Source organism: Phallusia mammillata, chromosome 6, assembly GCF_965637545.1.
Source record: "Phallusia mammillata chromosome 6, kaPhaMamm4.hap1.1, whole genome shotgun sequence".
NCBI lineage: Eukaryota > Metazoa > Chordata > Ascidiacea > Phlebobranchia > Ascidiidae > Phallusia > Phallusia mammillata.
In genome coordinates, this window is record NC_137257.1 from 7,014,432 (window position 1) to 7,030,523 (window position 16,092).

General features: G+C 41.4%; 1 pseudogene across 1 annotated transcript; it reads right to left on the minus strand.

The window, feature by feature from the left end:
- Positions 1–2: 2 nt before the first annotated feature.
- LOC145233270 (uncharacterized) lies at positions 3–6,970 on the minus strand (annotated as a pseudogene). The gene is made up of 6 exons (XR_013861055.1): positions 6,401–6,970; positions 3,719–3,778; positions 932–2,438; positions 772–871; positions 360–658; positions 3–293 (listed from the first exon to the last, which is right to left on the minus strand). The product of XR_013861055.1 is annotated as an uncharacterized LOC145233270 (transcript).
- Positions 6,971–16,092: the final 9,122 nt, after the last annotated feature.

The following is a 16,092-nucleotide window of genomic DNA, read 5'->3' on the forward strand; positions in this document are numbered from 1 at the left end:
GGATATTTATAACTTTTTCTAACATGTACACAGCATTATGAATGATAGGACTTGAGCTTTCTTTTGACTCATCACTAAACAATTGCAAACTCTGTTAAACTTACCAGCTGTTTTTCTGTTTTACAGTCACTTAATAGTTATAGTTTCCATATTGTCCAAAGGAAGTTCAATTCCTAGTGGCAGTATTACTTCTGACAGTGAATTGGCATTGGCCAATGACCGAATAAGGGATGTGTTGTTTGCAATTTGCAACTTTATTTGCTCCAAACTGGCAAGTGTCTTTTTTTCAACAGCTGAAAACATGCCAAAGTAACATTTGTAAACACTACAAACTTTAAATTCTTAAAAAAATCACTTACTGGTAGGTAATGTGTAATAGGGTCTCTCAATAGTTCTCTGTGTGGAGGCAGTTTTGCTTTTGTGCCTTCTTGTCGATTCAATTGATGATGAGGATGGAGAGACCTCAATAGTGTCATATGAGCTTACAATGTGGTGTATCTCTGATGTAAATACTTCATTGTTTAGCAGTTGCTCTTTTAATTGACTTTCTGTAATGGCACTGCTTGTTCTTAAAAGTGGAACAACTGGTGCCGGACGCTTTTTAGGGAGGGAGCACACTTTATCTTCTGTATCTTCATCATCATATCGGACGATTGGCCTAAATAAACAATTTAAACTGGTGACAAATATGTTGGTATCATATTTTCTATATATGCTGCATTTACATATTGCAGTTTTACTTATAATACAACTATGCCAACATCATCTTGCCTCTTTTTAGGCTTTGCTTTTGGAGTGTGGTCTGTATCCGTTTGGAGATCTGAAAAGTCTTCCGCCAACTTTAACTTCTCACGTGCTTTGAAATATGAATCTGCACATAAACACCATTAAAATGCACTAAATGCGGAAAAAAAACTTTTAAACAACTAACCAGTTTGGTACATTATTCTTTCAATGCCATACTTTGGCCAGGATGGAAGTGCATTAATTTGATTCTTTACAGCTTTGGTAATTTTTGTATTATCTTGATATGGAGGCCAGCGGCAGCACTGACCATCATTCTCCAGCCATAATTGTGGAATTATTTCCACACTACATTCACCATCATGTTGTGTAAATTCAACCACAGCATACATTTTCAGTTACTCAAGAAATCTGCAACAACAAAAAATTGAAGTAAAAACACATACCTACAAGCAGCGAAAAACTACAATGGTTCATTTTACCATTGTTCACAATGACTTACAGCAAAAAGGATACCTATGTATATATTCATCACATTACTCCATAGTATTTATTTGCTTTATCCCCAACTAATTACATGTTAAAAGCAGTCAGGTGTAAAAAAAACACAATTTCAGAAATGGAATTCTCAGAGTAACAAAACATTTAATGTGTGGAAATTTGGTACTGCTTGGAAGTAAAAAGACACTAAAGCTCTGGAAGAACAACATATCCATTGTTATAGGGAAGACGAACAAACTTGTACTCAATTTCAGATAGCAGGGCAGTTTTCCATTTTCCAGACATACAGCAAACATAATTATAGTGTTCCGCAGCCTAGTGCTTTGTCAGAGACTAGACATAACACAAAGTGTTTGTTCATATGCTTTCGCTATTGCTCGCGCTCATAGAATGAAACGGCGTGGTCAATACGGTCACGTGATATACTGTTAGCATAGAGATCGTTTAATACTAATTGTAAACACTACATTCCTCCCTAAGTTATAGATGTTAAATCACAAAGTTATTTAACATAATACACAATGGCAGTTTGTTTGGAAATGACACTTACTGCTATATGAAAATACAAATAGGTATTCGGATACAGTTTGGCAAGATAACACAGTTCGTTTGACACTCATACTTGGCTTCTTATAAAAATGATGTTTGAAGTACGTTGTGAAAAAAAAGCACTATAGGTAAAGAAATGCAATATACAAGCAAATCAAATATTCATGCTAACACTTAAATGTAAGTACCATCTCTCAGGTGTTGAGGGGGTTTACGATTTCTAGTAGGGTAACGACGAACAGGGTCATTTTCCACAATATCATTTGCATTTTGTTCTTCACAAGGTGTTGTGTTATCATGGTCATATGTTAAGTACGGGTAATCATCATCTGTATGTACATCATGTTGTGATGATTTGTTTATTTTCTTAAAGAATGATGAATTTCTGGTTACTGTTTTGTATTTGTTTTGTGCCTTTGATGTGTGTGACTGTGAATGCATTTGGATCATATGGAAGCATTAATTTCCCTTTCTTTCTTTTAAAAGAACTTTATCGCCAATTTGAAAATGCGATTCTTTTGCATGCACTCGGTTGTCAGCATATTTCTTCATCTTCTTTTTAGCATGCTCATCTGTGATACGAAGTTGTGTGTCTTCTCTCTTCTCATCAATGTGAGGAATGGTGATTTTATGAGGGTAGTTTCCTGCACAAAAGTAGCATTTCCTTAGTGCATTGAATGTTAGTGATGACATCATTGTATTTGGAAAAACAAAAGCCTTACTGCAGTTCTTAACACTCTAAGAGAGAAGAATCTTACATTGAACAAGAAAAAATTTGAGTTTAACAAGTCTAAACTTGAATTCTTTGGATTTGTTGTGAGCAAATCAGGGCCAGTGTATAACAAAAACTGGCGAAATTCTGTTGCCTTCCATCTTTTAAAGTCATTTAAACCTCTGGGCCTCCGGGCAAATTCACTAGGTATATACTGTCGTAAAGTAAACAACGACTCTGATATACTTTTTATATGTCGGCTACTGATTCGCAGCGGCAATGGGCCTTTTGACCATAAAAATATTAGGCGCTTCATTACACCCAAGCACACTGAATGCATATAGTCCAAAGGAAAGTTAGAGACCATTCCAATATCAAGTGACAAAAGTGGTGACCTAGAGTCCTAGACATATGATGTTCTTCATCTATCATATCTTTAAATGAAGAATCCGTTCTCAGTTCCGCATTCTGTTGAAAGGTCATTCTATGATTTATCCAAGTGCCATGATCTGTGCACTTGTCACAACCGGCATATCCGTGTGCGAGGGTCTTTGGGGAGGTCAGGATGTTTTACTCTTAAAATACTCAACAAAGAATGTAATGCACATTGGGTGATTTTGCAGGATGTTGCCCACAAAGCAATTTCAGCCTGCAGGTTGAAAATATCAGCATCATTTTTTAAACCCTGGTCTACAGAAAGCAAATTGTCATCAGAATGTTTCTCTTCGACTTGTAATTGCATGTCTGACTCAGTGTCACTTGAACTTGTACTAACATTATTATCTGTAAAATGGTTAGAACTACTACCACTATTTTCCAAAAGACAGTTACCATTTTGTAACTCAACAGAATCCAAAGTTTGAGGATGGGGATTTGGGGAAGCTTTATTCTGAGAAGAAATTTCCAAATAGCACGCTTGAACTTTTTGCTTAACTCTACGTCGAATTGTCCAATACGATTTTTCTCTTGGAATCATTATAATTACAAATTAACACACTTAGTTTTTTAATGCACCAACAGTAGCACATAATATCACACAGTTTGTTAGATTTTATAATTTTTTTTTTACTTTTAATGAGCTGGTAGTTATAGCGCGAATATAGTTGGCGAGAACAAACAGAAAACGTTTCTGTCAAGATTACATTAAAATAATAATTTAAAACTTCAATTTGCATGTAGTTTACAAAAATTCAACACATTTTTTTCACCAACCTTCCTCTTTGCTTTTGTCCACCGAAAGGGAAGAAAGGGCGCGAAATCGAATCACGAGATCTGCAATTCATAGAAATAAAAAATTGTTGTAACTGTTATAGTTTTTTTTTATTAAAACAAACGTTTTTCACGACACCAACACAAATTTTCACTAGTATTACTTTGTAGTAACTTTACTGAAAACTTTTTTACAAATTTGAGTCAAATTTTAAATCCCCAAACAAATTGTTTTGTCGGAAAACACACTGCCTCCAACAGTTTATACTTTACAACTACGTATATCACAATCAAGTGCAACAAAAATTTTAAGTAAAAAATGTTCAATGTATAGCGCCAACATTTTTTTTTTTTTTCTTCACGGGATTCGAACCCAGGACTCTCCAGGGGACGAATCCCGATCAGATTGGCACACTCCAACAGAAAACCAACGACAGAGCGCCATCGTCGGGAAAATGCTATTGAGTTTGTTTGTAGGTTTCAAACTTTACTTGTCAATAAATTATTTTACGCATTTCAAGGAGGTGTTGAGTTTTAACACTAGCAGTTAGCCAACGTTTGTCCAATTATATATTTAGACGATTAGCCAACGCCAACCAAAAAGATGTTGGCCAACGGTTACCCTACTAAGCCTTGCTATCTGAGTATTAACAGAAAATACTGCAAAGCTGAGATTGCTCATTTTGGTAGCACAGATTCATCAAACAACTGTTTAGCACAGGGCTTCCCAAACTGGGGGTCGCGACCCCGGAAGGTTAACAAACTTGAGGGGTCGCAGAGAGCTGTACCAATTTTTGCAAAAAGTACTCATTACACTGGCGCAGAGTACGGGGGTGTGGGGGTGCCGCACACTCCCGGCCTTTACCTTCGTATAACGTCAAAATCGCAACTTTGTTCAAGTTACGTCGGTTTTATAACGTTTTCAGCCAAGCGCAAACGCGGTTGTTGTGACGCCATTGATCGAACAGACGTCGGTTGGAACGCAACAATTGCAATTGTTTTGAAATACACAGGCATTTTAATGCAGCAAGATAGAGTTGTAGACTAACGTTTAAGTGTTGTTTGGCGCAATAACTTTCTCTAATAAATAATAATCAATAAATTTACGATTTCCAAGCAGCGTTTAATATCCGTTTGCAAAGCACTGCAACGACCCAATGTTGGTCCAATGTGACCTCAGTTTAGGCGTCAACGAAACATGAACTGCTTTTACTTTTTTTCCGCCCTAACAAATTACCTAAAACCAAAATCGTTGTTGAAATTGCCGATTCGGCAAATCGTCCTTTACGAACGTGCGTATGTTCTCGACGGACAGCAAACGTTTAAACCACACAAAGAATATGTGACAAGTGGCTATTTGCAAAACAATGTGTCAGAAACTAAGGCTAAAGCACATAAAAGTTATCGGTGTTTGAACGTATAAAGTAGTAGTCTCCGAGTACCGGTAAGTTGTTTCTAGTTTTCGCTCGAATTAGGCGTTTTAATAAATACAACAAACGTATTTTTTGCACTGTTTGTCATGTTATCCGTGAAGGGTCGCGAAAAATTTAAAGAGATTTAAAAGGGGTCGCAATCAAAAAAGTTTGGGAAGCCCTGGTTTAGCACATTAAACTTTAGTACTACAGTTGTTTTTTTAATTATTTTAAGTGCTTCGAAAATATCTGTTCTTGTTTCATTTTGTGTAATGAAGCTAGCTGCAACTTGGTAACCGACATTGGTTTTCACACCAAGAAAAAATAGTGGCAGAGCATATTTGGTTGTTTTGTATGTGGTATCTAAAAGGCAAATTTTGTTACCGTATCCAAGAAGTCTCTTTTGCCGGGCGTATTGGTGAACAAAAAGCAAGGTCTTTTTGATTTTAATAATTGGCGTATCTCCTTCGGCTGTAAAGTTAACGTTGCTGTCGTTGTCTTCCCCAGCAACGTAAGTTCGAAATAAAATGTTATCACCAGGTTCTAACGTTTTTTTTTCTTTCTTTAATATGTTTGGCCGTGTTTTTTGGTCAATTTTGGCCAGCCTTCTGCGACAATATGCTCTGTAAAAGTGATTTCTAATGACATTCTTTGTGGGGAAAAACTGTCGGTTATGCTTGTCGGGCACCTGATCTCTGTTAAACAGTTCGTGTGATACAAACGATTTTTTGAACCTCTTTTTTAGTTCCTGTGTGGAAGAAACTCCGTCTTCAACCAGCTGACCCATTTTGGTAACGATTCGTTTATCCAGCGTTTGAAATATGCCCGCAGCCTTAGCATGACAAAATAATTTAATTTTAAATGACTGCTAGCAACCTGCCATGACGCCTACCTGTCCCACTACGTGACCAGAATGATCCGAGACTAAAAGAAACGTGATCAAAATTTTGTTGTGTTGAATCAAATTCGGTTCGTTTGATTGTATTGCAGCTTTTAGCGCTTTGCTTGGTCTATCTTTCAAGCACTTTTTCGCTTTGGTTATCTTTATCTTTGTCAGTTCGTTTCGATAACAAATTGTGTCGCACAAAACACCAGATACAACAATACTTGATATTGTGGAAATGCAATTTGAATAGTAGCCGCGCAGTTCACTTTTTTTGACTGCTGTATGCATAGATATATTTTAGGGTGGTAATGGTCCTCTGACATACCTTAGGTAAGGTATGATAGTACTGTCCTAATTTTCCTGTCTAATATTTGTTTGTTCATTTACCTGTTGCGCTACAGATTAAGCACAACTTCGTTTTTTTCGTTGTTTTGAGTGTTGGCATCGCAATGCTTCAGACTTTACTAAAATGCAGGGTAGATTGGTGGCTTCCCAGCGAATTCGGCTTTTGGAAACGCCTAAAAGGCAATTAATGGCATTAAAAACAGCAGGCTTACAAACAAGTGGACGAAATGTGTCCCGGTGGCAGTCTCAAAATTATTAAGTCCCTGGTGAATCTCATCATTTGATTGGAAGCACTGAAAAAAACATTTTTAGAAAGATATGTGAACTTTTAATCGCTTGCAAACCGCGTTAACCGCTAGTTAGTTTTCGCAGAATAAGATTCGAGCCAAATTAAAATATTTACCCTTATGCCTACTTTCTGTTCTGGTTGATCTGTACTGACCCGAATGGTGTACAAATGTAAACACTCCGTTTATCTGACTACTTTAACAAAGAAACTAATTGCTGATCTACTATTGCGTTAAACTCATCCAGTATCGTGCTGATGTAATCTGCTAGATCGCAGATATGTGGATCTACTGGTATCTTCTCTTTTAATAATGTGTCCATCACTTCCTGCGCTAGTGCAAATACAATTTCGTCGGTAAGTCCGCCTTTTATTTCTTTTTGACATCCTGTGTTTGGCGTATCCGCTTCTTCTCCCCAATACGCTTCAAGAAATCTTCTTTTCATAGGTTTTAAGTCCCCTAGACTTGCCAGCTTTATAATTGTTTTTTTGTGTGTTTGTGGTCAGGAAGCAGCATGTGGCCTTATTGTCCTGCCTGTCGCCGTGTGTTTTGGCACTCCAGTTTGAGTGGTACATGAATTTTACTGCTGCTATCAGTGCGTCGTTGTTGAAGAATGCTGATCCGGCATCATCTATTTTCAGTACTTTGTGTTTATGGCGTAATGCCATTTGTCCAACCCCTTGGCTGTCGTTGGTTAGGATACTCGCGTACTCCATTGGGAACAGAAATTGTCCCAATAGAGTTTTCCCCTTTCCAGCTATACCATGTAGGCAAAAGTGTGGCGAAAACATTATGCCATCTTCTTCCACGTTTCTTGCCTCCAAAGCTGCACAGACTAAAGCGACTTTGAGTTCAAAGTTGTTGAGATTGATACTGTTCCATTTGATGTTGGTTGCTTGATTGATTATTGCATTGATAACTCGGCATGCGTCTTCAACTGTCCATGCTTCATTTTGTTTCTTGTTTGCTCGTCTGAATGCCTTTTTTATTTTTCTATTTACTGTCCCGAATTCTACGGTGTTGTATGCCCTCTTTGCTAAAAGTTCTGGGTATGCAAAGTCCTCGTCAAACAGTGCTTCCTTGAACGCGTTCATGGTTAGTTTGGTATCGAATTTTTTGGCGGCTCTCTGCTACTGTCGCCCATCTGGATTGTTGGTATTGAGTCGTATTTTTTTTCTCTATTTGTATTTTCTCCAGAAGACTTGGTGGTAATTCTTGAGTCGCTTTGTACATGTATTTAGTGTATGCCGCCATGTCCTTCACGGTTGCCAGGTAGGACGTACTGAGGACGTACTGACACCCCTTTTTTGTTTAAGGGAGTCCCAGTTTTGTTCCCATCGCCATGCCGATTGGGAACATTTAAATGACCATACTCCTGGTCCCCTACATAGATCACTTCCGATGGTGTCTGGAAAATCCCGCTTCGCGCGTTTGAGCTCGTGAAAGTCCACTTTCGTCCTCTGAAATTTTCTTTTTCTTCTGTCACACCATTCATCTCTGTATATGTCTTCTAATTCTTTGTACTGAAGAGCTTTTCTTATACTATTTTCTTATAATTCGCTTGAAATTGCAGTAATCCGAGCATTTAACACAACCGGACACAATAATAAAATGTAAAGCCTTATTTTAACGACCGCTAGGCGCGAAGCCTGGTCCTGCGCCGTTCGTCACATTAGATTACCCTTTATAAAAAACGCGCTCGTACAGACTGTCCTCCAAGACGACCCACTCTTGCATGTGCAACGAATACTCTTGTTGAGCGATAAAAGACAACGCTGACAACTAACAGCAAGATGACAACGGCGCGACGGCAAACGGTTTTTCTGTAAACCACAAAATAACATTCATCAGTCACACGAAACCATTATGACGTCATAGCCCTAATTCACGTTAAGCAGTTTGAACAGTACACAAATGTCGCCAATCAAATCTACATTATTCGGTCACATTCCAAATCAAATGACTTCCAATTACTCATAGTGTAAGTTTTGTTACGGTTTAGTATACATTAATATAATACAAGTTAAACAAAAATGAAATAAGAACATAAATGTACCAACTGTTGGGTAACTACGGCTGTATTAGCCTGCGGCTATATATACCTATAGGTTCCACAAATGACAATTTAGCCTTTTAATCAATTGCTGTTAGCATTACTAATTAGACTACAAACAAAAAGACACAGAAAATTAGGCTAAATTATCTTATCTAGACTGCAACACAACTGATGCAAAAACGTGACGTTCAAAACACATTCTCTCTCGCGGATGAATATTTACATACTTCACAATTAAAGTATAGCCGTTGTTACGGAGCAAGCTTTTGATATTCACAAACTCTGTGCAGAGATCTACTGAGCAATTTACGGTCGTGGGCTCCACTCTGTATTTTTGCTCATTCTTTGCCTATTTATGTTCTTGCGTTGTTTAATTACATTCCTAAGTTCCGCTTAAAGTCTCTCGATTTCTTGTTGCCTTACTTAATTGTAGTTTTCGTGTTTACTTGACAATATTGTCGATCTCTGTTGTTTAAAGCTAATAAACATTGTTATGTTTATGTAGCCAGTTACTGCACTCGGCATGCATCCCATCATAGGAACCGGAATACTGGACAGCTGGTGCGCAACCTGCAATAAGGTAGATTACGCTTGTATTGTAATGGCGTAAAATTGCCGATTTAGTGTCCAACCCGATACAGACGAGCACGTCCAGAAAGGTGATACAGCCATTGGATTCCAAATCCTGCGTAAACGATGCATGGAATTGCTGTTGATGTGGTTAAAAAGTGCCCCGACGACTGTTGAATGCTGGCCAGGAAAACGTTCTTTTTATTGGCTGAGCTGATGACATCCCTGTCGAACCATTTTAGTTGAATGGGTCATACATGAGATCATAATTCGGGAAGAAAACAAAGTGGGTCACATATTTTATTATTTGGCAATGGGAAGCTTGTTGCTGCATCTTCTCTGCAAGTCTTGCAATCCTAGGTAGTTTTCAACTTAATACACGCAGCAGCATATCTGAGCTGAGACGATTCCTAGCACCTGATGTTATTCCTGTGTGAAAACAAGGATTCGCATGATTATAATAAATCGTTTCAAGTTGTACGTTTAAATTTAAATAAACATAAGAGTTGCCTCACAATTGATTTGACAATCTGTATTGTAAGACAAGAGGCAATCTGGCAAAGTGCTTAAAGTTAACTGTTGTGTTGCTTTTTAATTCTGGAAGTCTGGTAACCCCTACCCATAGTAATCAACATAAATTTTTTAAACTACAAGTGGGTCACTGGAATTCACGTGGTGGGTCACGAAGTGAGTCAGTGGTTCGCCATCTCTGGTTTAGGAGAACATCAGCCATCATTGGTGCTCTGGGCAAGCCCATTGCCACCCCATTAATATGTTTGTACTCACCGTTGAACTGAAAAGTAGGGATTTTGCAAGCCCATGTGAGCAGTTTTTTTAAAGCGAGACCTATTTTAATATTAAAAATCTAGGTTTACTTGCTTTTTGTTTCAATATCTTTTGAGTTGTTTGCCCCTCACAACGACTGAACAAAAGTGTTTGTGAATACTCTGCCTGTAACGGTAAAACGTTTCATTACGTTTTCCTTCTTTATATTGGTGCAATTGTTAAGTGTGCACCCACTCGTGACTGTGGATGTTTTTTTGATGAAAGGTGGATTCTAATAAATTCCAGAAACAGTTCTACAGTGGCGAGCACGCCAGGACGACGTTAGACTTTGTGCGTCTAACAGTGTTGAAAAAAAAATACCTGTGTAACTTGAAAGCGGAAAACATTTGTTTAGAAAGTCAAATGCGTTTAAATTAACGCACCACGTCATGCAATTGACAACAAAATAACGGAACTTGAAGTTGCAGCGGTCACGTGTTTTTAAACCGTCGTTTAAACACTTTGGTTTGGCTAAGCATTAAGCAATGGAAAATTTTAAGTTTGGATAACGTGGCAAATGCTGCAATTCTTGCAAATATGTTTCTCACTATTGTAATGTGTTTGTCTACAATGAAATTGTCAACTTTGCAAGATTAACTTAGCAGAATTGTGAAATCCATATGCCTGTTGGCGACATCGGACATCGCGTTGTGTTATTTACTTGCTCGTATCTTCTTGTGGTTCAATAATGATTGGAATTTTATGTTCAGTGTCGCTGTCCCCACACTAGTTCATGTACCCATTTTCCTGTTGTGCCAGAGTGGCCATATGCTGGGCAGTTGCGCAAGCTGGTGATTTCGAAATAGTTGCGCGATTTATTGCAGCAGAAATTTCGGGCTTTGCATTTTTGCAAGTTTTTAAGTTAAAACAAACTAATAATTAATGTGGTTCAACGAAGAGACTGCTTTGTAATAATCGTAGAAAAAAAGGAAAATTTCACTATAAAAACTAGTGTTTCATTGCTTTTCGGCCTTCTAATTTACCTTGAGAAAATGAGACTTGGTGCGTAAATAAAAAATACAGAGAAGGAAAAAATACAAGGCACGCATAACGCTACGGATACAATCATGCCGGATGCTACCGAAGGCGTTTTTGATTCCACCCGACAAAGATGTCCTTGCAGTTTAGCTTGGCATCTGTCAAGGCAGCATCCAACATGTACACGTGCTCGAACGTTCCCTCGACCGTCATGAAGCCCTTTTGCTCGGCGGAGACGACGCCACGCTCCAGAGCCCAACTCTGCAGACGACGAGCCAATACCGCCGCATAGATTTTATAGATGTTACGGCAGATCGAGATGGGTCTCCAGTTGGACAAATCGTCGAGGTCCCCCTCCGGATTTTTGCAAATCAGAGTGACCCTCGACGACCGCCACTGGCTGGGAACCCGGCGACTCGCCCTACAGGGTTCGAAGAGCTTCGAGAGTCTAAGACCCTTTGGATCGAAAGCCTTCCAAAACCCATAGGACAAGCCGTCGGAACCAGCGGCGGATCCAGTGTTTACAGTCTGGAGAACCATCTCGACCTCCTTGGGCGATATTGGCCGGTCATCCACGTCGTCAGGAACTGTAGGCGACGCCGGGTTACCGAGCTCCGGGGCGTCCATCCAGTCGGGCATACGCTCGATCGTGTCCTCCCGGTCCGGTGCCTTAAGATCGGAACGGAATTTAGCCTCCACGGTGGAGGGGTCAATTCGGCACCTGATCTCCCCTTTATTACCATCCGTTATCCTACGGACTGTGCCTTTCTGGTCACGCCAAAACGCTTTCCGCAGGGCGAAGCCCTTCGTGAAGTTCCCAGTCATTGGCGTTGGATTAACCTTATTGGGATGTCCACGCTCACGATTATCGATTGAACGGCGCATAGCGCCTCGGTTAAATCGGGGTTTACGTACTTGCGTTTTAGACGTTACACCAGCGGCCGATGTCAACTCTTCCAGTGCGCGCTCGAGCTCGGCAAAGCCATTACCATATGAAAAGTCCGAAACAATAATATTATCGAACCGAGCTCGAAGTTCATCAAAGGACAATTTGGTTTCAGACCTTAACCTAACAGGGGGGCGATCACCACTGAAAGAGCTAGGAGAACGGATCCGGTGCGCTTTACTAGCCGTGGGTTGGTGTCGTTCAGACTCATCGGCCTGCTGCCGCATCGCCGGAACGCGGGGTGAGAGATCACTCCCACGCGACGGACAAGAAGCAGTACTCCGACTCGCCATCCCGACAGGCCTTCCCGGACCGAGGTCCGTTTCAGCCGGCCGCATCGGCTCCTCTCGAGACTTCTCCCGGGTTTCGCGCAAGATGGAATCAGCGCTACATCCGGGGATCGGCTCACTGAGGTTTGCCTCCGCAGTTCGGAGCTCGACTGTCGACACTTCGCTCCTCTCCTCGTCCGATCCTAGGGTCGGAGACGGGCTAATGCCAAACAGCTTCGCCTGTTCCGACGTCACAACGGGCGGAGAAAGCTCCGACGCCACTAAGCGTGACACCGGAGATCGCTCGTTCCGCCGATCGGCCGGCGGCTCCTCCACACGGCGGCCTGACGGGCGGCCGACGCATGGCGAAACCCCCACGTTAGCACTCACGCATGGGCCTAGGAATGAAGCCAGAAGGGCGGAGGGAAGGTTAGGCGGAAGAACAATTGGGACCGCCGCCCTCCCTCTGATCCCGGTGGAAGCTGGTGTTCTAAGCCAGCTTTGAAGTGGGGACGGTGGGACAGTTGCCGTGGAATTATCCCCGACGGGTAAACGCAAATTAAAGGGTGAACCGCAGGCCGAATCAGTCAGCACCGACATACTGGGGATTGTTATGGGGGACAGAATTACCGGGGGAGGGGGAAGCCGTACGGCTTCAGCATAGGATGTGGGGGATTTAACCTTATGTATGGGAGAGGGGACGGGAAGGAGAGGACCTCCATCGCAGACCTCCGACTCGTCTAAGGACAAAGATGCGAGGTCCGCGAGAAGGCCGCTCTCGGAGTTAGGGGTTGAGACCGACGAATGGTTGAAGACCATCGACGGAATACGGGGAGAGCAGACGATGCTTTCTTCATCTGCGCCTAGCGGGGGGAAGTGCTGAGGGAAGGATGTCTTCGGGATCGGCTCGCTCGTTATGCCAGGGCAGGTCTTGTAGTGCGCCGAGACTTTTAACAGGATTTTAGCGTGACTGTCTACGGCGCACTTGCACTTGCCACATGTTGTGAGGTAAGATAATAAGGTCCTGTTGTGGCAAGTGCGTAAATGAGGCTGAGGGCCCTGGCATAACCATCACTACTTTTCAGGCAGTCCGAAAAGTGGCAGTTCTGAACGGTGGAGTCCCCGGAGTACAAAATCGGGATGTTAATTTGGCCGGGGCTTCCGCTACTCCGGGGAGGTTTTAAAACCTTCTCTGCCGTGAATTTAGATGATGGTAGTGTCGGACCACCTGGATGCTGCGTGTAGTAATGCGTTCTGGCAGCAACAAGGGACGGCCAACGACTATCACACTGTGGGCAACGAAAATCGCCGTTTGACACATTCGATATAGGGGTGGAGGGTGCAGCGCAACTCTTAAAGTGGTCCCTCATTTTATTGAGAGAACCACGCAGTTCTAAGATGGTCTTACATTTTGAGCATTTAACACGCATTACACCAAGCGCCAACCGGTGGACATTAGTTATGTGCCGATTGACGCTCGCCAGTAGGGATGAGCGCATACTGCAACCCTTCACACTGCACTCGAATTGTGTCGCACGAGAGCCGCGATAACTCACCGTCAGGGGTGGGGCTTCAGGTCTGGTTTGGTCATCCTGCGATTCCGTGCGTGCGCTTCGAAGTCGAGACCTCCGCAGTTCCGGTTGTGAATACATGCTTGAATAAAAACAAAGCAGGTTAAAATCCGGGGTCAAATTACAAATTAGGAGTATATGGCTGAGGTGTAGAGTCTTATTATTAGTATTAGGGCGATTTTTTTTGATGTTTTGACAGCGTTGGTCGCTGTATAAATATATATTCTATACAAATATACGCCAAAATCGGCAAAGGCGTAAGGGAGAAAAAAAAGCCAAAAAAAACGAGACAATTAAAACAACAATCGTCAGACGGCGCTAAAGACTATTGGAGCCGCCAAGTATGTGTAGAATATATTTAAACAGAAAACAAACAAGGTCAGAATTACAATATGATTGAATAATAACGTACAATAATTTTAGCAACGATATTAATATTATCTGATACAAACTAAGCAACTAAAACTAACTACGAGACCAATAACAAATATGTAAGGTTTGTATATATGTATAGTAACAAAAAAAAAAACAAGGTTAGAATTAACTAAGAATGGAAAAGCATTTTCCATGTAACGAAATCAGTCGATAAAATCTTGGAATATATATATTTCGCCTAATGGCATCTTCAGTTCCTATAAAAACCACAAGATAATACATCAATAAAAGGGAAAAGAAAGTAAAAACACAACAAAACAAAGTGCGACGAAAACACTAAACTGAAAACAGAACACCACAGACATAGCTGACACCGCTTTCGAATTGGTTTGTCAAGCAACGTTAGACTGCTGACCCAACAGCGAGTCACGTCTTATCTTTGTCAGGCGCGCACGGCAAAGCTTTGGGCACAAAGGCGCAGATAAAATAGAAACACCTGGCAATGTAAAATAGGCAACAGCAGGAGAATAGAAATCGAGCATTTGTGGGTGCAACATACGCAACAGGGCGCACACTAGCGGATTTGGGGCAATAACATTTTTTGGATGTTTATGGAAGCACCGGTTAACTTAAGCCATTTTGCTTCGGCCTGATCTAAAAGATCCACGTCAGGACTTTCACCAAAGGTCACCTCGAAGCATTTTGCAAGGTCGGGTTTGTTTTCATAAATGGCGGAATGCCTTATAGCAAAATGTTGACACAACGATGCGTGGTCGCTGTTTGGCTAAAGTTGTGAAAAGTGTTCCAGATGGTGCGGTGACCCGACCAACGCGTACAAAATTTGTTTTTTGTTTGCCCAACGTACTGGCACTTACATAGCAAACAGGTGGCGACGTATATACGGCATTTGCAGTCTAATGATTGCTTTAGTGGTATGATTTTTCCCTGCTCGGTCTTGATCTGTTCTGTTAAGGGAACCATGGGTTTGTGTTTTCCGTAGTGTCCACATAGGGCACACTTTCCGCAGGGGGCTGATAAGCCGCTGTGCGTTCCATCGTCAAATGCGATCCGTTTGTAGTTTGTGAGAATATTGCCAAGCGTTATTGGTTTCTTAAAGACAATTTTGGCTTGCGGTTTTAAGTATTTTTCTTTTGTGGAGAGTCTAAGAAAATGCGGGAACGCAGTTGCCCACGGGATAATGTCAACATTATTTACAGCAGTGGCAGCAGGTTTAAATCTATTTTTCCATCCCTTTGCGGTACTGATACATGTTGCTGTGATCTTTTTGGGAAACGATGATGTTAAACATTTCCTTTGAAGGCGCGATAGACTTTTCAGGTATTCTTCATGGTTTTCGTTGAGACGACGAAGGCGCGATGCCTCTCCCAACACAATAGCAAGAAAGATGTGCGGTGGATGGTGTGAGACGCCATGCAGAAAGCATCTATCTACCGCGGTTTCCTTGGTGTGGTCTTTCGTATAAAACCCTAAAGGTGCCACATTGGAATGGACATGAAGAACGTCTAAGAACTCAACCTGGACTGCATGGTCATTCGGGCTGAGCACACGGAAAGTTAGCTGTAGCCCAGCCTTTTGGAAAGCGTCTGTAAGCGCCAAACGTATTGTCTCTGTTCTTCTGGCCCCTATCGAAAACCAGATAATATCGTCTATGTATCTTTTAAACAATTCCGCTCTATGCAGTGTGTCAGAGATAGACAATACGTTTGGCGCTTGTCACGTGACCAAAATTTGGCAAATCAGGTTCCTATATTGGCTGAAAAGAGAAAAAAGAAACTAAAAGAAAGATGGCGGCTTGCTGCTCGTCAGTTTGTTATGGCGACCCTCTAAGCGGCTGGG